This window comes from Ursus americanus, chromosome 18 (genome assembly GCF_024610735.1).
Source record: "Ursus americanus isolate L20-20 chromosome 18, mUrsAme1.1.p, whole genome shotgun sequence".
NCBI lineage: Eukaryota > Metazoa > Chordata > Mammalia > Carnivora > Ursidae > Ursus > Ursus americanus.
Genome location: NC_142144.1, coordinates 42183560 through 42207787, shown reverse-complemented (window position 1 = coordinate 42207787; position 24228 = coordinate 42183560). Strand labels below are relative to the sequence as shown.

At 38.9% G+C, this 24228-nt stretch overlaps 1 long non-coding RNA gene and 1 pseudogene across 10 annotated transcripts in view; one reads left to right on the top strand and one right to left on the bottom strand.

Moving 5' to 3' along the window:
* Positions 1-24228, bottom strand: part of LOC123781326 (uncharacterized) — a 1008785-nt gene that overhangs the window by 802441 nt on the left and 182116 nt on the right. The window lies entirely within an intron of this gene.
* LOC123781377 (U6 spliceosomal RNA) lies at positions 15726-15820 on the top strand (annotated as a pseudogene).

Below are 24228 nucleotides of genomic sequence, written 5' to 3'. Positions count from 1 at the left end.
ACCACCTGTTCTCATTGCTTACTAATGAGCACAAGATTGATGGTTTGCACCCAGTTTGGGTGGGACTCCCAGAGGACTCTGACACTGGGTCTCATCATACAGCAATGATGTACCTACATACCCAGCATGGGTATAAGAGCCCCAATAGAGACTCCATGTTGGGCTTTCTGGTTAGGAGGTGTTCCATGCTCTTGTAACAAGTTCCTGATCTGAGAGAGAAGGCACATCTGATACGGCCCTGCAGCAGAACAGAAGACAACTACAGGCTTCTCTAAATCCTTTCCTGTGAGCAGCCTCAGGCTGCAATGAATGTACTTACTGCTATCCTGATACAATAAGCTATTGCTATTATGTGTCCTTTTCTAGCCACAAACTGTAGATTCAGAAGTATTATCATTTGGGGTCTTATGAGTTCACCATTTGCCCAAGAGGCAAGATAAACTGCTCCATTATTTGTTAGTTACAGATGTTTATACAGTTAATAGGTTCCTAAAGTAATTCCATTTCTGTTATTTCTATACATGGGCTAATCAGTTATGACATACACCTATTGAAATCAAACATCATACAAAGTAAAACAAAAGATAAAATACTAATCAGCCCTCATCTAGACTGCAGCCATTGCAATGGCGAATTTGGAAGCAATGATCTCACTTACATGTAAATTGTTAAGCTAAGGGTGATCAGGGTCAGGACGCCTGCTGTTTCGGTTGGTGCAGAATATGAATCTTGATCTTAGAGTCATGAGTTCAAGCCCTACGTTGGATGTAGAGCCTTCTTCAAACAAAAAACAAACAACAACAAAAAAAAAAAAAAGAAAGAAAAGAAAGAAAAAGGAAAAGAAAAGAAAGAATGATCAGAGTCAGTGGTCTAAAAGGAGTTCCTTACAGGGAGAGTGGTTCATGGAGAGAGAAGAGGGTTCACAAAAGATGAAGACACAATTCTCCAACATAAGACAATGGCATATACCAAATTAATTTCAAGTTCTAGAGCCATTATCCATACTTTTTATATGGTCCCAGGTGAAACTATGCACATTTCTGAGATTTTGTGATATAATCTAGGGAGAACTGACATATATTATTCAACCTCCAAGTAAATGTTCAGTTAGCAACTTTAATTTCAATATTAGGAATTTTTTTCAAGATTTTATTTATTTGAGAGTGAGAGAGAGCATGAGCAGGAGAAGGAGCAAAAGGGGAGGGAGAAGCAGACTCCCCACTGAGCAGGGAGCCTGATGTGGGGCTTGATCCCTGGACGCTGAGATCATGACCTGAGCCTAAAGCAGACACTTATCTGACTGAACCACTCACGCACCCCAATATTAGGAATTAAGAACTTTCTTTTCTTTTACATGATTCTATTTGTTTGTTTGTTTGTTTGTTTGTTTTAAAAAGAGAGAGTATGTGTGAGTGGAAGACAGGGCAGAGGGAGAGGCAGAGAATCTCAAGCAGACTTTGCACTGAGCTCAGGAGATTGATGCGGGGTTCAATCTCACAACCCTGAGACCATGACCTGAGCTGAAATCAAGAGCCGGACACTTAACTGACTGAGCCACACCCAGGCACCCCATGAACCTTATTTTATTTTCTTCATGGCACTTATTACTACTTGAAATTATCTCATTTACAGGCTTTACTTACTTACTGGATTTTCCCACTAAAATGAAAGCTCTTTGACAACAGAGAACTTTCATATCATGCTCACCAATGTATCCCTAGTGCCTAGTAAAGTTTAACACATTGTAGATGATAAAAATAAATAAATAAATAAAAATCCACTTCATTTATTAAGTGCTCATTATACTCTAGACATTGTTATACGTGTTTTGCACTTCATACGTGTGTGTGTGTGTGTGTGTGTGTGTGTACCACTAAGTATATGCCACACCCCTATGAAGTAGTTACCACCTCAAACCTCACTTTATAGATGAGGAAAGCAAGGCACAGAAGGTTTAAGTCAATTGCTCAAGAATACACAGCTAATAAATGGCAAAGTCATGAACTCAGGTAGTTGGTCCAGAATCCACACTCTTAGAAGCTCCCAAAAAGAGAACAGCTAAATATTCAGATCATCTTTAAAAATCACTTCTTAATCCTTACTAAATAGTTCAGTGTTTTATTTTCTTAAGTTACTAGAAATTCAAGTATCAAAACCTAAATTCTACATAGGTAAGCAATCTCCTTTCCAAAAGAAAGCAGACCAAGAATCCCTCATAACTTCAGATGCTTCAAGTAATTCCAATGTCACCTCTGAGAGGAATTCATTTGTGTCACACAAACAGAAGCAGGTGGCCTGGTGCAGGTGTTGTCATGTTTGTGGAGCTTTAATGAGGATGTGAGAGTTTACTGGGAAAGAGAATAACAAAAATGAGGTGTTTCTTTCCCTCCATCTCGAGCTTATCTGAGGGGGGAAAAAAACAAGCCACATTACAGTAATACAGGTGACAGAAGTAGACAATAAACTGTTTCTTCTAAGTTAAAAATAATGCTTTGCATAATTATGAGACCCCTTATTGTTAGAAGAAAGCAGAGATGGGCAGTGGGAATCATAAGATGTAAAATCATAAGATGCTAATTCTAGAGAAAGGACCAGAACATCCCAAGAAGACTTGGATTTGTTTCTTATCCTATTGAACATGTTCACCTCACACAGAAAATGGCATGTCTCTGTAATTTATTTTTCCAGTTCAGTTCAATTTTAAGTTTAAAAAAAGAAACACAAAAAACTATCCATCATCCTTAAATACCCTACAGCATAGGTCATCCCAGGCCTATAACTGATTTTCTGCTTCTCAAATTCTTATACTAAAGACAAATTTATATGGAGTTGAGGAAAGGACAAGGTATATCCAAAAAACAAAAAAGAATCTTTAAGAACAAAGTAAAAAGGGATCCACCCACTTTCCTTTTAGATTTCTTTTCCCCATGTAATAAGAATGAAGTCATTTGTCATCAATGTCTTGGAAAAGGAAAGGAGAGGAGACTCCAAATAAATATGACTCTATGAGTTTATGTTTTGAGCTCTTTGTACTGATCCAAAATAAAAATGAAAAATAAAATACTTAAAATTAAAGACATACTTAAGTCCCTCAAATAAGGTATACAGTACATTGCATCAGAAATAGAATAGAAATGCTAAGCGGGGCTAAAATCAAGAGCCTGCTGGGCTCTAGGTCTGTAAGCTGACAGAAGTAACTATACACTTGATTCCTGCATTGCTGCAAAGTAACAGGGAAAAACAGAGAGAGTCACTGACTACATTGAGGGCTAGAGCAGCTTCATCTCATAAAGAAGGCCTAATAGACATTCTCACTGGTTCTACGATTAAAGATGGTTGAAAACCACTGTGTTAAAACTCACACACACACACACACACACACACACACACACACACACACACTCATACACACCAATAGATATGAAGAATAACAGAACCAAACTTCTTTCTGGTCTAGGGGCTGCATCTTCCTTAAGACCAACATCAAAACAGAATAGGGACCTGAACCATCACCATGAGAGTGGGGAACAGGAAAACTAGGTGGATGTAAATACCCACCTGTTAGATAAGGGAAGGGTATGTAGTTGGAGTAGAAAAAAAAAATTTTAAAGAAAAGAAAAAAAAAGAGCATGCAGAAAGACCCAAACAATAAGAGAGATAAATTCAGCCCCAATAAAATGGAAATACCAGAGAAATCTCAGAAAAACATTAACAAATAATGTTTAAGGTCTTCAAATAAATGAAAGAAAGAATATATAAAAATTACAAAAATTATAAACTGAAAACTGGGAGATGGTAATCAAGAATAGACAGATATAAAAATTAGACCATTAGAAAACTATTAGTATGGGGGGGCGCCTGGGTGGCACAGCGGTTAAGCGTCTGCCTTCGGCTCAGGGCGTGATCTTGGCGTTGTGGGATCGAGCCCCACATCAGGCTCCTCTGCTGGGAGCCTGCCTTCTTCCTCTCCCACTCCCCCTGCTTGTGTTCCCTCTCTTGCTGGTTGCCTCTATCTCTGTCGAATAAATAAATAAAATCTTTAAAAAAAAAAAAAAAAAAAAAGAAAACTATTAGTATGGATACTTTAAAAACTTAATAAGGGGAATAAATTCTAGGTATTTATCCTACACATCAAGTAGAGTAGTATCACTTCAAGGTAAACTGTGAAGTTTAAGCTATCTACTGTAAATTCTAAAGTAACTTTTAAAATAATAAAGAATTCTAATAAGCCAATGAGATAAAATAAAATGATAAATAATATTCAATTAATCCAAAATAAAGCAATGAAAGAGAAAAAAGGGAAACGAAGAATAGGTGAGACAAAGAGAAAACAAACAGCCAATTGGTATATTTAAATATTTACATTAAATGTAAATGGTCTAAACAACCCAAGTAAGACAGAGAGCATCAGATTGCTTAAAAAGCAAGACTCAGAAAAATGCCAATACTAAGAATCTCAAAATAACTATACTCTATAGAAGAAGCCATTCAAAGTAGAATACATAATATATGATAACATTTATATAAAATTCTAAAAACTATACACTAATCTATGGTGACAGCAGATTAATAGTTGTGTGGGGAGAAGGCAGTGAAGTCCAGGAGGGAAGGATTACAAAGGGGCACAAGAAAATTCAGGGAAATGACAAGAATGTTCATTTTCTTGATTGAGGTAATGGTTTCAGAGATCTACTCATATGTCAAATTGTACACTTTAAATATATGCAATTTATTTTCCGTGTATTTTACCTCATTAAAACTGTTAATAAATGAATGAGTGAATAAATAATAGGTAGGTAGGTTGGTAGGTAGGTAGGTAGATGGATAATACCCTGGCAGTGCAATATTACTGTCAGGTAAAACAAAGGCAAAATGCATTAATAGAGATTTAGAGTAATACAACATAAAAATAAGACAGAAACTAAATATACAACTAAAGACCAATATGCATCTAAGAACATATTTCTAAATATATAAAGCATAAACTGAATTACTAGAAGAAATTATTAAATTCAGAAAAATAATGAGATAATTTAAAATACATACCAGAAGCTAATAGATAAATTAATTAATCTAACAAATTTTATTTAGAACATTTTAAAAAATACATCAGATAATAAATCACACATAGAAAAACTCAACCGAAATAAATATATTAGTGATGTTTTCTAATTCTAAATGCTACTTCAGCATTTAGTAACTTCAGTGTACAAAAACATACTCTTAGAAAAGATAAATTAACTTTCAGTTATTTAAAAAACATAGACTAATTCATGAGTTAAAGATGAAATTACAAGGAAATTTTTTTAAATATTCTGAAATTAGTTTTAAAAAAAAAAAAAAAAAAGACCGTATTTCAAGATTCTACAACACAGCCAAAGAAATTCTTGGAGAAAATATGTAGCTCTAAATGTATTTCTTTAAAAAAAAAAAAAAAAAAAAGAGTGAAAGTAAATCAATTTAACATTTAAATCAACTAACAAGAAAAGGAATTAAAAGCTAATCTGGTAAATTTAGAAGAAAAGAAATTGGAAAAATAAAAGCAAAAATTCAAGAAAATAACAAAATTTTTTAAAAGTTTTTTTTCCCCCTATCAAGACCAGTAAAATGTGCAAATTTCTGGGACAGTTGATAAAAGGTAAAAGAAAAAGGTAAAAATATACTAAGGGCTTAAAAAGAGCCAAAAGTTCAGGGTGCCTGGCTGGTTCAGTCAGTAGAGCATGCAACTCTTGAGCTCAAGGTTGTAAATTGAAGCCCCACATTGGAGATTACTTAAAAATAAAAATCTTTTTAAAAAAAGAGCCATAATTTTATAGTTTTACAGTTAAAAGATATTTGACAATAGTATTACTACAAAAAAACTTAGATCAAAAAATTGAAAACTTGATAATTTTCAATAAAAATATAGATCATATAAATTAAAATATTTTAAAACCTGATTTTTAAAAATCACAAAGAATGAAGTGAAAATTAAAAAAAAAAAAAAAACTCTTAACAAAAAGCCAGTAGGCTTAAAATAGTTTTTCAGAAATAGGTCATCTTTATTTCATAAAAATCAACTCAAAAAAATGGAAAAATAAGAATCACAACATGAACTGTAGCACAAAGAAGGAAAACTAGTCATTTTAGTAAATGCAAAAACAAAAACTGCTGGCATAAATAGTAAGTTAGGATTGAAATGAAATGTTCTTAAATTTACAAGGGGCCTCAATCAAAGAGAGCAAAGGGTAACCACGTATTAAATGATGAGAATGTATAACTTGTCCTGTGAACAGCAAGATAAGGCAAGGATGTTTGTTTTCACAACCAGTAGCCAATATGAATTAAAGTTCCTAAACAATAAAAAAAGAAAAAGTAAAAATTGAGGGTAGAAAAAGAGAAAACATTGTCATTATTTGCAGGCAAAAAAATTATATATGTAAAAAATATCCAAGTAACTTCATAGAAAACTGTAGAAATAGTTCTATAAAATTGCTAAATATATCAATACAAAAATATTAAATGTTGTATATTCCCAGTTATCAATTTTTTAAATCAGCATAAATGCTTTAAGATAAAATCAAATATAACTCTCAAAAATTAAAACAAAAAGGGATTTTTTTTTTTTTAATAGGAGAAAAGTGAATAAGTACAAGGATCAAGCCAGGATCACAAACATCTGCTTAATAGAGGTGACAGAAAGAGCAAAGAGAAGGGAAGGGAGAAAGTTATCAAAAACAAAAGGAAAACAGAAAGATTCCCAACACTGAAGGAAGTTTCCAAACAGAATGGGACCACTGATTGTCTCACACAATGTTTAAGAGGCTCATATGAAAACACAACACCTTGGTAGTATAGAAACCAGACATTATGAGAAACTTTGTAAGCTTCTGGGGGAGGGGGAGTGCAGAGGCTCAATTTCACATGTAAAGAATCAAGAATCAGGGGCGCCTGTGTGGCTCAGTGGGTTAAGGGTCTGCCTTCGGCTGGGGTTATGATCTCAGGGTCCTGGCATCATGCCCTGCATCAGGCCCCCTTCTCAGCGGGGAGTCTGCTTCTTCCTCTCCTCTGCTCCTCCCCCAACTCATCCTCTCTCTCTCTCTCTCAAATAAATAAATAATATCTTTAAAAAAAGAATCAAGAATCAGAATATCAGGCTCAGGCTTTTTAATGATAACAAAAGGAAATCTTAAAGACAGTATATGGATACCTTACACATTCCAAGGTAAAAATATTTCTGATTTGACTTTTATACCCAGGCAAACTATTAGTCAGTTGTGAGGTTAGCCACTGGAGGATGTATTCAAACAAAATATGGTAGTCAATCAAAGCTCAATGTAGATACTCCAAGTAGCAAGGCTTTAATAAAGGGAATTAGAAAATTACACAACTGAAGGATGGGGCATCTAGGTGGCTCAGTCCACTAAGGTTCTGACTTTTGATTTTGGCTCTGGTCATGATCTCAGGGTTGTGAGATCGAGCCCTGCTGGGACTCCCCGCTCAGCGGGGAGTCTGCTTGAGATTCTCTCTCTCCCTCTGCCTTTGCCCTTCTCCTCCGCTTGTGCTCTCTCACACGCACGCTTCTCTCTCTAAAATAAATAAACAGAACTTTTTTAAAAAGACAGTTACATGACTGGTAGAAATGCTGGGAAAGTGGGTTCAGAGAAAGTGTTGAATTCCATCTCAGTTGCTTGCAGCCCCCAGGGTGATTCTCAAGAGCTTCCCATCTCTACCTACAGTCTGCTGGGAAAGTGGGTTCAGAGAAAGTGTTGAATTCCATCTCAGTTGCTTGCAGCCCCCAGGGTGATTCTCAAGAGCTTCCCATCTCTACCTACAGTCTGCATGTAACCGCCACCAGAGAATAATGTCTTCTATTCTGCCTTTCAAAAAGACTCTAACCCAAAATTATGAGAAAAAGAATTCTAGAAAATGAAGTCTCAAGCTCCCGCTCTACAATGCAGGGGAAAATATTAAAAAGGATGACAGTGATGTTTCCCATAGAGCAGACAACGTTTCACGGGAAGAGGAAGTCCTGGGCCTCAGAACAGGCCAACTGGAGAGAAGGCAAGGGGATTCCAAGATTCTCATGAAGAGAAAGCTGGGAGGACAGCAAAAGAGCAGGTCCAGCATGGATCAAAGCAAGAGGGCCAGGAAATCTAGGCATGATATTACTGAGAGAAAAGGAAATGAGAACCCAATGGCTCAGCAGTGAGCAATATTTACATAATCCTGATAATGTAAGCTAAAAATCAGCATTACGATTTTGTATCACCAAAATCATAAATAATTCCAATGTCCAAAAACATGGGTACTGAAAAATTTCAGCATATTCAAGAATGAAATATCATAGAGCAATTAGTGAATAAACTAGACATGTGCATAATGACATGGTTAAATCTCACTAACGTGAGATTGAGCATGAAAATAACAAGTTGAAGTACTTACTTTTGATGGAAATACTTTAAACAATATCATCCACTGTTTGTGCTTACATACATCCAATTAAAAAGTAAAAGATATGGACTGGATAGTCACGAAATTGAGGATGGCGGTTGAAGAGAAGGAAGCGAGGGGGAAAAGAGAAAGCTAATATTTTCCGATAAGGGGAATATAGGAAAACTTATATGTAGTTACTTATTTTTTTAAAAAAAAATATTTGAAAAAAAAATATTACCTATAATGTACCCACCTTGGGCAGTGAGTACATGATGCATGTTGCAGTGTCCTTTATATAGTTCTGTTTATGTTCTCAATTGACAACAAGGATTTCAAAAAGCAATTTGCCTATCCAGCTCCTTGATAGCCACAGAAGTCATGTCTTGAGGAGGTAATTCAGGAGGAATGTGGTCTATCATTTTGTGATTAAGCAATTTAGATCCATTTTTTTTCTATTTCAGAACTTTCTGAAGTCTCCTGAGGAAGTGCGGTAAACATCACTATTGGCTATTAATAGCTCAGCCTCCTACAGGGCACATCCTCCCATTAAGAACACTTTCCTCTGCCAGCATCAAAACAAGGTACTGACAATAATAACGAACATTTCTATACAATTTGCCAGGCACTTGCAGAGCTAACTTTTACTGGGCGTTCAATGCGCCAGCAAGCGTTAGGTCCTTTCACATCCATTGTCGCCTATGACCTCCTCAGAGCCCCTAGAGCAAGACATAATAAAAGAAATGCAAGCTTTGGAACAGGGGAATCGGAGTCCGAAACTTTGCTCCATCCCTTACACTCCTTGTGACCTTGGAGCTACAAAGTATCTCCGAGCCAGTTTTCTCATATATAAAACAAAGAGAATCTGTCTCCCTTACAGGTAACGGTAAAGGTCAAATGAAATAACATCTAGGAGGAGCCTAGCATGGTACCTAAGTAGGACCTCAGTAAATGTTACCTCCCCATTTTGCAGACGAAAGGACCAAAGTTCTGAGGGGTTCGGTGATGCGACCACACAAAATAATAGAATCAGGGAGGCACGGCAGTTAAGAGTGTGGACTTTAGAGCCAGGCTACCTGGGGTTCAAGTCCCAGCTCTGCCACCTACCAGCTGTGTAACTGTAAGCAGGTTGTTTCATTTCTCTGTGCCTTAGTTTCCCCATATGTAAAATGAGAACTGTTAGGGTAACTATGTCATAGGAATGTTATGAAGATTATACAACCAAGTACTTGGAACAACCTGACATATAAGAAGTACCATGTAATTTCATTAATGACCAGTAACAAATAAGCCACATAGTCAACATATGGAAATTCATACCATGTGAAAGGAAGTGTGGAGTTGCTCCTTACACTGCCCTCTAGCTGCCTCAGCCAGCAGGGGTGGTAGCATGTGGACACTATGGTTTTGGGGTGGTTTGCATCTGTCATTTAGTGTTAGGAGGACAGTGGTGCACAAAACAAAGAGGCATAAAGGTAATGTGTCACCAACATCTTTACTTCTTACCTGCCCGTGGGTGATGCTCTTTTCGGCTCTTTTGTACATTATTTTCAGAAGTTTCAACTAAGCCAATCGGCAAGTGCACAGGAGCTAAATCTTCAGATTTAACTACAATCCTAAGCTCACACGTTTGCACTGAAATATGGACAAGCCTCTGTTCCTCCGTGACATGTCCTTTTTCCTTTTACCAGCAGCAGCGAGGACTAGCTGGCACCAAGTCCCCATTATCCTCTTCCTGAAGGGCATGCATAACTCATTTAATTGCTTCACACTACAGTACACTGCTATTTAGAACCAGTCTGTTTCTTTCCGTTGTAACAGCATGGAAATAAATAAGCAATTTTCATACATTAGGAAACATAAGCATGCCAGAGTCTAATTCATACTTATGTGATTAATAAACCAGAGCACTTAGATGAAATACACCACACCACACAAACACTATTCCATTAGAGCAGTCGTTTGAGTGTGAGATATTACCCGCAGTGGTCTCACTGCTGGACCCAGTAAACAGCCCCAATATGGAAACTCATGGAACTTTCCTATCCTAGGGTAGACGCTCTCCTTTAGGTTGAAAAATGAAGGGTGAGAAATGGAGAGCCAACTGTCCTGCTTTTGTAAGTGGTATTGGCTTTGCATAAGCTGGGAGCCGGCCGCATGATTCTGAGCAAATGTATTTTCTGTGCCTTGTTTATTAATGGACAGAAAAGCTAGCCTGAAAATGAAATTGATTTTATTCACTTAGGATTTTATACTCCATTGCACAACCACAACCCAGCAAATTCTTCATTAAGAGAGATAATTACTTTAATGAAGATTAAATATAATTTAAAATTCACATTTATCTTTATCTACCTAAAGCAGGTCAGAATTAACCTAAAATGGTTAGGGAAGTGATAAGAAATGGGTTTCTCCAAAAAGTCTCCATCTGTTTATGTAGAGATGGGTCTGATCTGACAGTCATCCCTGCCTTTCTTCCTCTTTCTCCTCCTCTTCTCGTTTCATCCATTAGTGTCTTCCACATCAGGGCCAAATCAGACCTTCTGCTTTCTAATAATCCTAATTTTGGGATGTTTGGCAGAGGCAGCAGGATAGCAGCAATTAATATCTGGGATGTTCAGTGATCTATGAAAAGCTGTATCTATGATGGGCATATGGGGGGGGGGAGAACATTAAGATCAAAGAAGTGGCAGGTTGGTTTTAGAAATATCCTCCCTCCTTGTGGCAGAGTGTTTCTATTACACCTGCCAACGAGAGGAAGCCAAGAATGGTATTGAACTGATTGGTATTACTCATCGTTTCATGTGGAGTTAGAATTGCTCCTCATTAATGGCATTTGAGCATTATTGTGGAAAGAGTTTAGGAGACCAAAAAAAAAAAAAAAAGAGTTTAACTCTTAGCTTCTCCTCTTATCAAACGTATGACTTCTTAACTTCTCTGAGTCTGGGACTCCTCATTTGTAAGAGGAGACTAATACTGCCCACCTTGAGTTCAAAAGATTTAGAGCACTGGGCATTAGGGGATACTCATAAATGTAATATACTGCCTGTTGTGTCGTAAGTTTTCTTCTAAAAGTTCCAAAACACAATACCAATGACCCAATGCTCCCTAGGTGACAGCAACACTTGATTTTGCAGAAGTGGCCAGTGCATTTTGCCCCAGGCTCTTGCTGTTCCTGATCTAAGAGGTGGTACAGATTAAAGGAGGGGCACAGTGCAGCACAGACCCCCCAACACAGATAGGCACAGCCCTGAGTGTCTCATCATTCATTTTCCAGGGAGGGAAACTAAGTTTAGCGGGAAGATACAACTGGTTTCCAGATGCAGTATTTCAAATGATGGCTCTCCTTTACTGAATACCAATGGCACATGACATATTACATACATTATCGTATTTACTGAGTGTAACTATAAAGTTTATCATCCAAATCAGGACACTTTCAGAGTTAAAGGGAATGTTGTAAATAATTACATCAAGACAGCAAGTGTAAGCCTGGATGGTCCTGGGCAAACTGATTGTATGGAGGCCCCATATTTAATCCATGTAATCACTCTCTGACGTATAAAACATTCCCCATTTTACAGAAGGAAACTATGATACAGAATGGTTAAAAGCCACAGGACCGAGGTCATACAAACTATCAAGTGGCAGACCCATGGTCGGAACCTCAGCCTGTAAGATGCTGAAGGTCCTTCCCTTTAACAGGCTCCCTCCTTGATACCCTTGCATCATGATATCAGTGGCCGAATAATGACATTAATTTTGTTTTGAAACCCTGCGTTTACTGAGCGAATAACATATTTCAAGTTCTGGGTTATGACTTCCAAATGCTATCAAAACAGAGGGTAAAATGGGTGAAGAGAAAGCAAAATGATGCCAGTAAAAGCAGCCATATCCTAATGAGTATCTGGTTCTTTCTGCGACACAACACAGCCTGAACACCTGAGCTCACGCTTACTCGAGCACGGAGAATGACAGCCAGCAGGGCCAGACATCAGTAGGTCTCCTTCCCCGTGTGCTGCTCTATATTCTCACGCACCCAACGAATTCCTTGATCTAGGTCAATTCGCTGCTGATATTTAGTGATCTGCGATCACAAATAAATTTGATTTATTCCTATAACATGCCAGGAGCTATTCTTCCCCTGCCCCAGAGCTTAATAGATATAAAAATGTAGAGAGATGACCAACATTCAAGTCTCTCCGTAGTGTTTCTGTAAGTGAAATAGATGGGTGCCACATGCTCGTCCTTTGGCCTATCCTCCAGTCACTGTCTGAGCTTCCCTTGTCTCTTAAAACACCGGAAGGATGGCCAGTCAGGCCTGGTTCAGAAGCTAACTGCATTGGCAGAGACAACAGAATTTATCTTTTAGCAGAGAAACAACAGCTCAAATCACTCAAAGATGTCACACATCCTCAGTCACAATCCCTAATGAAGGACCATCCTCAGAGACCAAGCATGCTCCTGACCCCAGGAGGGGGTGACCGGGCATTTCCCGTGATTCCATAAAAGATCCCAGCTTCGGACACAATAAGAATCCTAAGTCAGAATTCAACTCCATCTCTCTGAAGGTGTGTGACCTTAACATAACACCCAAACACTCTGAGCTGCAGATTTCCCAACAATAACCCATTGCTTCTCAAACGTTAGTGGGCGGAACAATGACCTGTAGGGCTTGTTAAGCTCGAGGAGCTATAACTCAGTCGCTGTTTGTGGAAACACATTCCAGGGGCCCTCCCTTGGAGATTCTGATATACTAGGTCTGGTGTAGAGCCAGAGAATGGGCATGTCTCATAAGTTTCCCAGTCATGGTGAAGATGACGATGTCCACGGACCACAGTTTGAGTAGTCCTAAGTTGTATCAGTAATGCCAATGCCAGCCTCACAGTTTGTGTGAAAATAGGAAGATATGTGCTGATCTTCAGCAGAGTGGCAGACTCAATGCCTCTCTGCCAGCATGCATATATTGAAGGGACGATGAACAAAAGTCCAAGAGTATTAGTAGGAATAACACTTGGGGACATTTAATCAATTCGAATATGCCAGGTACAAATTTTATTACATTCCAATCCCTACTGTTATAATACATTCTATGTAGCAATACAAATGGGGACCCAACCTCAAATGATGAACTGACCCAAAGGCCTCCCACTTCTCTGAGGTTTCTTCTTAAACACAAAGCACACTGTTTTGTTCACAAAGTCCATTCGCCCCTTTAGGCTCAGCTGCATCCCCATGGCATCCAAACCCCATTTCAAATCATCTTGACTACTACTTACAAAATAAAACACAAATCTTCCCATTAGAACAGCTCTCAAGCAATAGGTGAAGTGATATTGACTTTGCTGAGAACAGGAGTCCCCTGTTAGACCACGATCAGTGGGAGTCCTTCAGTCTGTCCTTGTCTGATGCAGCGTGGTAATCAGGGAGCTCGCCTCCCTCCTCCTCCTCCCTTCCTCCCCTCCCTTCATTCTGGCTTTCTCTCCTCACGACATTATTTAATCTCTCCGTTGCAGCTTCTTGGGATTAAGTATGGCATCTATTAATAGTTTTACTTCTGTTTACAGTTCCAAGGGGAGAAAAATGGCTCATTCCTTTTCTCCAATCTTGAAGATATGTCTTATTGCAGCAGGAGCAAGAGGCACAGGCCCCGTGAATAACCTATTTCCACAATCATTCCACTGCAAAGATGCTAATGTGCTTCTATGCCGAACGGATCCATTTAATAGGCAGAACAAGTTGGATATAAACTCTTTAATTGCTTTCAGCACACCGATTATCTTCCTGTGTCACCTATTGTATAATGCAAAAATGTTAACAAAAGCACTTACTGAAGACATTATTGGGAATTAAAAAACAAAGAACCATCAGTTGTCACTAAATATGCCTTTCATGTTCCCAAATGAAATGCACTTGCGCACTCAAGAAACAGGATAGAAATGTGCAGGCCTGCCATTGTCAGATGCAAACATCTTCATTAGATTTTGATCCAGCTGCTGCAAGATCTATAAAAAGAGCTATCAAAGCCTGCAACTCACTATTGGTTATTTCAGGAAAACTTCAAAAAACCATCCCTAAACCTGCACTGATCTTTTCTGACAACTTCCCTGGGCAGGGCAGTTGGTTTGCAAGGAGCGGCGTTAAAAACCTCCGTCGAGCCGGCCCCTGGAATGCCCGTGGCTGTTACGGAGAAGCCACAATGGCAGAGCCGACCTGTATTCCAGGGCACTTGAGCTGTAAATCTCTGCCTATCACCCCCCAAATCTCCCATTCTGACCTAACTTTATCTCCTTAAAAGCATATAAGTGAAAGTAGCCAAACTCGGGTCTTTACAGACCAAAACGGAAAGATTAATATATGTGATGTCTCATAACATCCTTTCTCGGTTGCAATAAATCTTCCTATGCATATTGGCAGTCAGCTCATTTCTAGCATGTTATTTTCTGCAGAGGCTGTTTTAAAAGAGGAAAAAGACTAGTCAAGGGAGTCAGCAGGGAAGGGGAAGAAGAAAGGAAAGAAAGGAAAGGAAAAAAAGAACAAGTCAGGGTTCTGGGGATAACCTATAGAGAAGGTTAAAGGACACAAACTGTAAATGTCAAAATTACCCACAATTCTTCCTTTGAATTCTGCTGAAACAGAAGGGACCCTACAAAGACTGAGAGCATTCATATTAATCACAGTCCCTAGCATCTTGACTTGGGGACCTCTTCAGTCAGGCTCAGGTCTCCAGAGGCTTCCGATGGATACCAAACAACTCACAGAAAACAACTGTCAGAGCTGTCACTGTCATTTAGGAAGGACTCCTTCCCTCCTTGGTCTATATGTCTATTTATGACAAAGAGAAACGCAAAATGTGATCACTATTATTCAACCTTGGTAAACAAGGAGGGAAGAATACATGGACCCCCCCCCCCATGCAATCTGCTTTAAAGATTGTTGGCTTTGGGATGCCTGACGGGCTCAGTCAGTAGAGCATGTGACTCTTGATCTCAGGGTCATGAGTTCAAGCCCCACACTGGGTGTGGAGCCTACTTAAAAAAAAAAAAAATTTTTTTTTTTTAAAGATTTTTCGTTCTGTCTTTAATTTACCCACTAAATTGTCTGTTTGATGGTCAAAAGTAAATTGAAATGCTCAAAACACTGATGTGATATCATGTCCATTATTTGAATTAGGTACAAGAGCACATTAGGGCATCAATTTGTTATATTTATATTGTTATTAAAACTATTACCCAAATCTTAATGCTCTGGAGACCCACAATATATTTTTTCTTGCATATAACATTCTTACTCCTTCCAAACATGACTCTTCTGTGCTCTCTTCAGCAGCACACATACTAAAATTGGAATGATATACAGAGAAGATTAGCAGGCCCCTGTGCAAATTCATGAAGCATTCCATATTTTTTTTCAACTAAAAAATTATACAGTTTATTAATTTTTTTAAAAAAGCATTTTAATTTTTTTTTAAAGCAGGCACCATGCCCAGCTCGCAGCCCAGTGCAGGGCTCAAGCTCACCACTGTGAGATCAAGACCCAAGCCGAGACCAAGAGTCGAACAAAACCGACTGAGCCACCCAGGTGCCCAAATTTTTTTAAAAAGCATTTTAAAAATAACCTTTTCTGCAGTGCTTTGGCAATCATCTTCCCTCCTGCTGACTGCCGTAGTCAATGGAGTCACACTGATAAGAACAGCCAGAGATGGAGGTCCACACTTCCTCCGACCAGAGTGGGATTTTGAGTTGGGAACCTAGTGCAGCCAGACGATCTTTCTAAAATGTGAATCTGATCATGAGCCCCCCTGTGTAACACTATTCAGTGATTTCCTATTGCCCTTCAGATAAAATCACATTCCTGCTGTGTGGCTATAGGCAAGTTATTAAACCTCTTTCTGGCTCAATTTCCTCTTGTATAAAATGGTGATAATAATCATGAGGAAAATGTATGTAAGGCACTTAGCACAAAGTTAATAAATGCTCACTATTATTATTATTATTGATGTTATCTCACTGGCTATGTTCCTTCTCAGTTTCCCCTTCATCCCGTCTGACAGCCATACTCAACAATGAGTTCCTCAACTCCTATGAGCTTTCTTGCCTTTACGCCTTGACCTGTGATATTCTTTCTGTTTGCAACACCCTCTTCCTCCTCCTGGACTTTGGCCAGTTTTATTGCTATTAATTTATAAGCTGTCAGCTTAAATGCATATTATCAAGATGGCCTTCCCTGACCCCAAGGTCAGGTTTGCTTACCACAATATATGCATGCAATGCATACGTCCTCTACAGTAATATGCACCATACATTACCATTAACATTTTGCCTGACTGAAATATCCATAAAGGACCCAAGGTTAGATTCGCCTTGCTCCCCACTTTATTTTTCAGTAGCAAGCACTGGTAGCAAGGAGGGACTAGATTATAATGCAATGGACAAAGAAATCTTAGTGGATTACAATGACAGGAGATTATTCCTTGATCACACGCAAATAATCACAGGATGGCTCCACAGTGTTTTCATGCTGAGTGCCAAGCTGACGGATGCCCCACACTTTGGAACATTGCTGATCTCATGGTAGAGAGAAAGGGAACACAATGATTGTTCACTGCCTCTCTTAAAACTCCCAAGGAGCAGTGGCACATCTAATTCCCCCTCACATTTTATTGGCCAGGGTAGGTCATGTGGCAAAGCCTGATTGATTGATGTCAATTGGGCGGGGCACCCTTGTGCAGAAAAGGCACTACGGAGAGGGAGCCTACAATATTCAGTGAACGGTAATAGACACTAAAACCGAGCTCAACAAAGGTTAGTTCAATGAAATATTTCTTTGCTGCAAGCTGACAAACCTAAACCCCACACCAATTAAAATCTTGCCAGAAACTTCTCTGCTATTCAAAGAGATATTCTTTTCTTGAAATTTTTTACTTTAAAAATCATTCTTCTTTCAGTCACAGGGCCATGTTTTCTGCCACAGGTACCCCGTTGCCTATCTGTGTGGTCACAGTGTACCGACCATGCCACTACACCACTTTGGAGGAAAGAATAATAATTACGTTCAACAGCATCAACATCATCCCCATAATTTCTTTGCTTACTCCAAGCAAGCTGTTAATATGGACAGATGAGGTAATGTCCAGTCTCACAGGGCTATCCAGTAAAAAGGGAACCTTTGAAATCAGTTTTTCTGACCTCTTAGATAACACACAAAAAGAGTTGTGACTTACCAAATAATAGCAGAGCCAGGATTAAAATACAAATTGCCAATTTTACAACAAGTGTTCTTTGAATTATAGCACAGCCTTGCCGTAAGGAGGGTTACCAAATGAGAATGATTGCAAGAGATCACCATTGAGCAGATGAGGAAACTGAGACTCAAGGAGGTAAACTGACGTTCTCAAAGCTACCCACATTATCAGTTCTATTTTGCTTGGCCACACAAAACCATAAACAAATCTAAGTTGTTTTAGCATCTAGATAGTACCAGCTCTTCACTGAAGGCTCTAAGAAATATTTCATGGACTGAACTGATTGAACTGAATTAGGTTGAACTGAAATCACACGAAATGTAGAGATGCTTTTTCCCCACTACATAACCCTTTTCATTTCCCCTGGAGTTTTAAGCTTGCCAGACCTGCAAGTTATACACCAACAACTATGACTTTGCTAGTTTCTCCTCTATAATATCCTTGTTCCCTTTTCCTTCCATATTTATAACTACCATCCTTCTCGGAGCAGAAACAGATTAATATCCAGAAATCTTGTCATCTCATGACATTTACAGAACAACATAGGATCTGGAAAGCAAAATCGACAATAATAAGGGCCCTGAAAGATCATTAGACAAAGAACTTTATTCCCTCTGAGCTAAGCAGGTCAGGTAAGAAGTGACATAACCCAGATGTTCTTAAGCCACAGGAACAAATGCCATTAAGTTACTGTCTCCCGACAACTAAGTGATATGTACGAGGAATGGGAATTAAATTTGGAGAGAGAATACAGATTCTGGCTGGGCTCCAAGGCTGAAGGATATTAAATAAGAAAGAAACAATAGTGCTGTCAAGTCTAATTGTTTAAAACATAAAACTCTTTCCATATGTCTTGAGACGAATAGAGTTGCACAGTATCAGGAGGCACCGTGAAGTCAGGCAGAGAAAGAATAACATGCACCATTTGGAATGAAAAACTTATCTGTGGGGAATTTGACTCTTTTTTTCCCCCTTTTCCTTCATGACCCAGCCAGGCACTTAGACAATGGAAAATAGCTATAGGAAATGCATATCATGAAGTCTCTTTTCTGTATCAGATTTGGCTATAGAATGAGAAATGATGGCCTTTGTGGTCATACAGAATTTGGTTCCAACTCTGACCATGTTCCTTCTTGTTATGTGATCTAAGGCTCAATTTTCTGACCTGTAAGCAGAGATGACATTCTTATGATGTGGGGATGGGTTTAGGATGAAATGAGACAATCGATGTAAAGTCACTAGCACTTAGTAGGCATTCAGTATGATGTACCCTCTTTACGTTCTCCTTTAAACACGTGGAGATGCAATCATCCACATAGCAGCTCTATATAATTCTGTGATGAAAGGAGAACAATTTTTCACTCATTGACAGTAAATTGAGAGATGACTCCATCTCATCCCCTCAATTAACGAACACAGATTTACTGTGCACTATTCACAGGCAAAGCTCTGTGGGAGGTATGATGAAGGTTACAAAATGTTCTTACACAAAATGTATGAAATGAAGGCATTTGTTCGAGCCTCTTTTTGTCAGTTATGACTTTAAGCAATCAAGAGTATCTGGCCTTTTAAGTGTTTTTATTTATGGGATGTATGAGTTCAGCATAGAAATATGATAAAAAACAATGTAGACTCAAGCTAGAATTAATGAGTTTTGTTTCATACTAGATTTATTGGATACTATGTTTCTAACCAGTTTTGTGTTACAGGTATATATCTCTTTGTCTGTATCCATATAGCCACGGAACTGCATACACATTGTTTTATGACAGAAAGAGCACTGTGCTGGGGGTTCAACCCCTGCCTTCCCATATTCTAATGGGAAGAATTGTCATTGTGTTGCTAGCTGGAATCTCAATTTCCTCACTGTAAAATTAGATTTCCCGAATAGATTTCCTAAAGTCACTCCCATACATAGAAGTTAAGATGTGATATAAAACACTTATGACTCTTGACTTCTGTAGTGTGTGTGTGTGTGTGTGTGTGTGTGCGCGCGCGCACGTATTTATGAAAAATATGTCCATTGCCAAGAACACAACTCTATAGCAATTTCATGGAGATAGATACCATCACACGAATACAATTTCACATAATACACCAAGGTGTCAAAAAATGAAAAGTCCTCAGAAGGCTCAATCTACCATTTCAGTATCTTCTAGGACAGTCCAGAGATGGTTTCAAGGCTAATACCAGGGCTCTTTTCCTTTGGCCCCTTGGGGCTACTACAAGATCACGGGGATGATCATAGGCCAGTTGGATGCACAGAGCTTTGGAGGTTTAATTGATCTCATGATGCTTTACCTGTGGTTGCAATTAAAACCGCATCCCAAGACTACTACGGGCAGAAAAATTTTGGTAAGATTTTATGGAAGAGGCATTGCCCAATGTTACAGTATTTTTTACCTTCATCTCCCAAATCCTCCTTGACTTCATCACTAAAATAACATAAATTCCACTACAAACAACTAGAATCATTAGCACCAGAACCGGGAGGGGGAGGTTTCTGAAGGTGTCTGATTATCTTTATGACCTCCTGGCACTGCAAAATCACTCAATGGAGCCCTACATATTTCACATTTCTAACTATTCCAAATTCCCGGTGTGTTGGAATATTCTAATTTCTCATATATTATTTATAAGGACCGGCACCCATATATCAAAAAGCTTTTTTAATATAGCTTTTATAACAAAAATTGAAAACATACATTCTTTTTCTGTTCCACAACTATTGCAGTCTAAAGCAGAAATTTGCCTTGATAGAAGGAAAAATACAGAATAAGGAGAAAGGTATTTTCCATCATAAAAATTTTAACTTGGAGAAGAAAAAGGGCAATTACATAAACAAGTCAATTCAGCCTTAGGGAATGTGTAACTCACATAGATTTCTGGTTGAAACCCAGCTGAAAAAGGAGAAGAAACAGATATAAACTGTTGCTGCATAATTCATCCCACCCCTGTATGAACATTAAGCCTCTGTGTGATTATTATTAGGTCCTTGTTATATTAACGTTCGTTGACCTCTTCAATAAATGACCCACACAACTCCTACTGACTCAGAATCTCTTCAAAGGAAGATAGCTTCACGCTTATTTCAAAATAGAACTGAAATGTTACATAGGTGATTTCGATACAGGTGTTGCTTAAAAGACACTGTGTATGTCTGCGGTGCCTATAGTCTTCTCTTTGGAGAAGTGCTTGACTTGGGTATTGGCAGCACCTTCCTCTACCCCCCCCCCCCACTACTTTAGTGATGCTGTTGCATACATCTGTAAGGCTGTTGGACTTTTTTGTCCCATACTCCATTCCATCCTGGGACACCTGACCTCCTAAATGATTTGTTTCTATTTGCATACATGAAGGCTCATTCTTTGCACGGTAAAGTTCTGTGTGCTTCTGACAAATATATGGTGTCACGTGTTCATCGTTAGAGTGTCGTATGGAACAGTTCTAGCTAGCCTTCGGATTTTGTGCTTGTACATCATGCAGTGGCTTTAGTGTGTGCAATGGCCTCCGATGGCTGCTTTGTTCAATCTAGTTGTCATTAAGCCTTAGAGCAACAAACAACAAGTACTGACTTTGAAGTAACAATTGTAACTAAGTATCTGTCTGTGCCTTTCTCTGGGTATGCACCACTCCAGCGTGGTGTGCTGGGTGGCCGCCCGCCAGGAAGATCATCAAGTAAGTCACCCGGGCTTGAGACCGGAGGAAGAACTGAAACCCAGTTCACGTTTATGGTACCTAGTAAATCACGGAAAGAACAAAAATGTTAAAAAGATAACAACAGGGTCTTCATTTGGAAGATTCTTTTTCCTTGGCCCACATATTTCTATTTCCATTCTGTTGTTGTTCGTTGTGGAGAAAATTTATAGATAAAAAGTTTTAAAATACGTTCGAGAGAAATTTAGTTTCATCCACTTACAATCAAAGCACTAGTTTTGATGACAACTACAATCGTCATTTCTCTGTGGGTGTGTTTTCCCCAAACACAGACCACTAATGGTAAATTACTTGGCCTTAAGGTTAGAGTTCTTAGATTCATTATACTGATGAATTAGAGTCCCTGGAAAGGAGACCTCACATTTCCTTGTAAGTACAGATACCTTACAAGCTAGTCGAAGGGTGCATAACTTTGAACTCCGGAGAGAGAATAGGCAGAAATCAATACTGAATATTTAAAGGTAACAATGTTTGGGAGAAAAATTTATTCTCATAGCAAAGTCCCGAATCCAGAGAAGAATGTATATCTCTGAGGAAAGTACTTTTCATCCATCACTCAGAAATCACCAGTATATGATGTTTTAAAAAGGTTGAGTTTCTTTTCTTTGAGTTAGGGGAATGTCTATTTTACTAAACCATGCTCTCTCAGAAGTCTATTTTTCTAAATCTACATTTTCTTATAAAGGTAATCTTCCACTCAACTGTGCACCTTGCAAAGCCAAGCCCGGGTCAGAGTAGTCTTTGAAGAGAAGATAAAGACCTGGAAATATCAAGAGAGATTATTCAATTGGGAAGAGAAAATCTGTAAATCTTTTCTAATGTGAATTCTGCTTTGACAAATTCTTGAAAGAGCCATTTGTACCTCTTCATTTAGACTCTCTGTTGATTAATGGAAATGAAAAAATAATTCTCTCACTTCCCGCCTGTGCTGCTTAGAAGCTCCAAGGAGAGTCAACAAAGGACAGCAGAGCCTTCTACTTCTTTGTCCACAATAACTGAGCATCTTGGGTTCGAAGAAAAGGAAATGTTGATCTCCTGGGCTTGTTTAGCTTTGCTTTTTTAATTGCTAAATGCCAGTCTGGGAATTCTGCCTAAAATGGTAATAAGTTGCATGTATACTACACCTTTCATCCAGGAGGCACATGCTTCTCTCAGTTCTGAAACACAGCCATCCTGGAGCTGAAAAGCAGTAACTGTTTTAATGTTGAACATTTATTCAGTGCCATGATTATACAAGGTGGAAGAAATTGTTTGAAACGGTACCAAAATATTGCAGTAACAAAGATTGTGGGCTGTGGGTTTTGAAAATATCCCAGATGCAGTGTGTTTTGTGCTTTCCTTTGCATATGGAATATTTACATATCCCTTCTGAGTCTTCAGATTCCTAAGATGCTCACTTTTGTGCTCCTCAGTTTAGGTTCCACATGCACTGAAAAAATCAGGAAGAATGCATTAAGTCATTTCTTTTAGAAAAATCTTTGGGGGCGCCTGGGTAGCGCAGTCGTTAAGCGTCTGCCTTCGGCTCAGGGCATGATCCCGGCGTTCTGGGATCGAGCCCCGCATCAGGCTCCTCCGCTAGGAGCCTGCTTCTTCCTCTCCCACTCCCCCTGCTTGTGTTCCCTCTCACTGGCTGTCTCTCTGTCACATAAATAAATAAAATCTTAAAAAAAAAAAAAGAATCTTTGATATTTAGAATGCACATCAAGAAAAAGGACAGTGAGAAAGAATTCTGTCATTACTTTTATTTTATACCTCCTAAAAGAACTTCTGTCTCTGAAAAGGACAGATAAGAAAAACAAGATGACAAGGACTTGCCCAAGAACTCCTGAGCACGTGTCTTATAGCTGATTTCTCTTCTGCTAGGCCCCATCTATCACTGGAGTGAAAATTGACCAGGTCGGGAACCCAGTCTTGCTCTGCTGTTGACCTCAGGACTCAGGCAGTACCTGGATGTAACAGATCTTCAATAAATCCTTGTGAAATAAATAAATGATTTGTCTTCTTATTCTGAAAACATGAAGACCACAGCCCGTGATGCTCTCAACTAAGCTTGAGTAAAAATTTGTTTTTACTTAAACAGCAAGAGAAGGGGGGGGAAATAATGATGAAGTAAGAAAGCATGAGGGGCTAATCTGAGAGATGCTGAAAACAGGTTCACATGCCCTCCAAAACCAGCCCCTTCTCAGTTTATTGCTGTCAGAAATCAGATTTCATTATTATGTCTCCCCCCCACACACACACAAACACACAAATTGAAGACTCATCAGTCTTTTATATCTGCACCTAAAATGAGGTTATGATGTCCCTTCCTGACAGCAAGTTTTGAAAGGGGAGCAGAGAAGGGAAGATGGTTGCCAAAAAAGATCCAGTCAAGGGGATTCGAAGTCCAGGCCCCAGGTCTTGCCAGCAGCGACTGGATTTGTGAGCCTTCCAAGCCCCTTGTTCTTTCTAGGACTCAGCTTACTCATCCGTAAAGCGAGAAGCATGAATGAAAATCTAATCTAGGTGGTTTTGGGAAGAGCCCCAAGATCGGGCTTTGAACTTCATGGCCCTGGAATCTATATCTGCAATCTAGATTAACACCTTCTACTTCCTCATTCTGCTCAAGTGGTCTTGGCATCACACAGGCAAACGTGTCTCACTATATGACCATCTATTCACTCTCTTGTTACTCTGAGAGCCTTGGGGAACCCCATTTGGTCTAGAAAGATGATCAGTCTGGACGAAAAATCCTGAAGCAAAGACCAGCATATTCGGCTTCCTTATTTTATACTTCAGGCAACCAAGTCCCTGAGAGGTTAACTGACTAGCCTAAGCTGTCCAGCCAGGAAGAGAAAAAAATAAAATGGTACTTA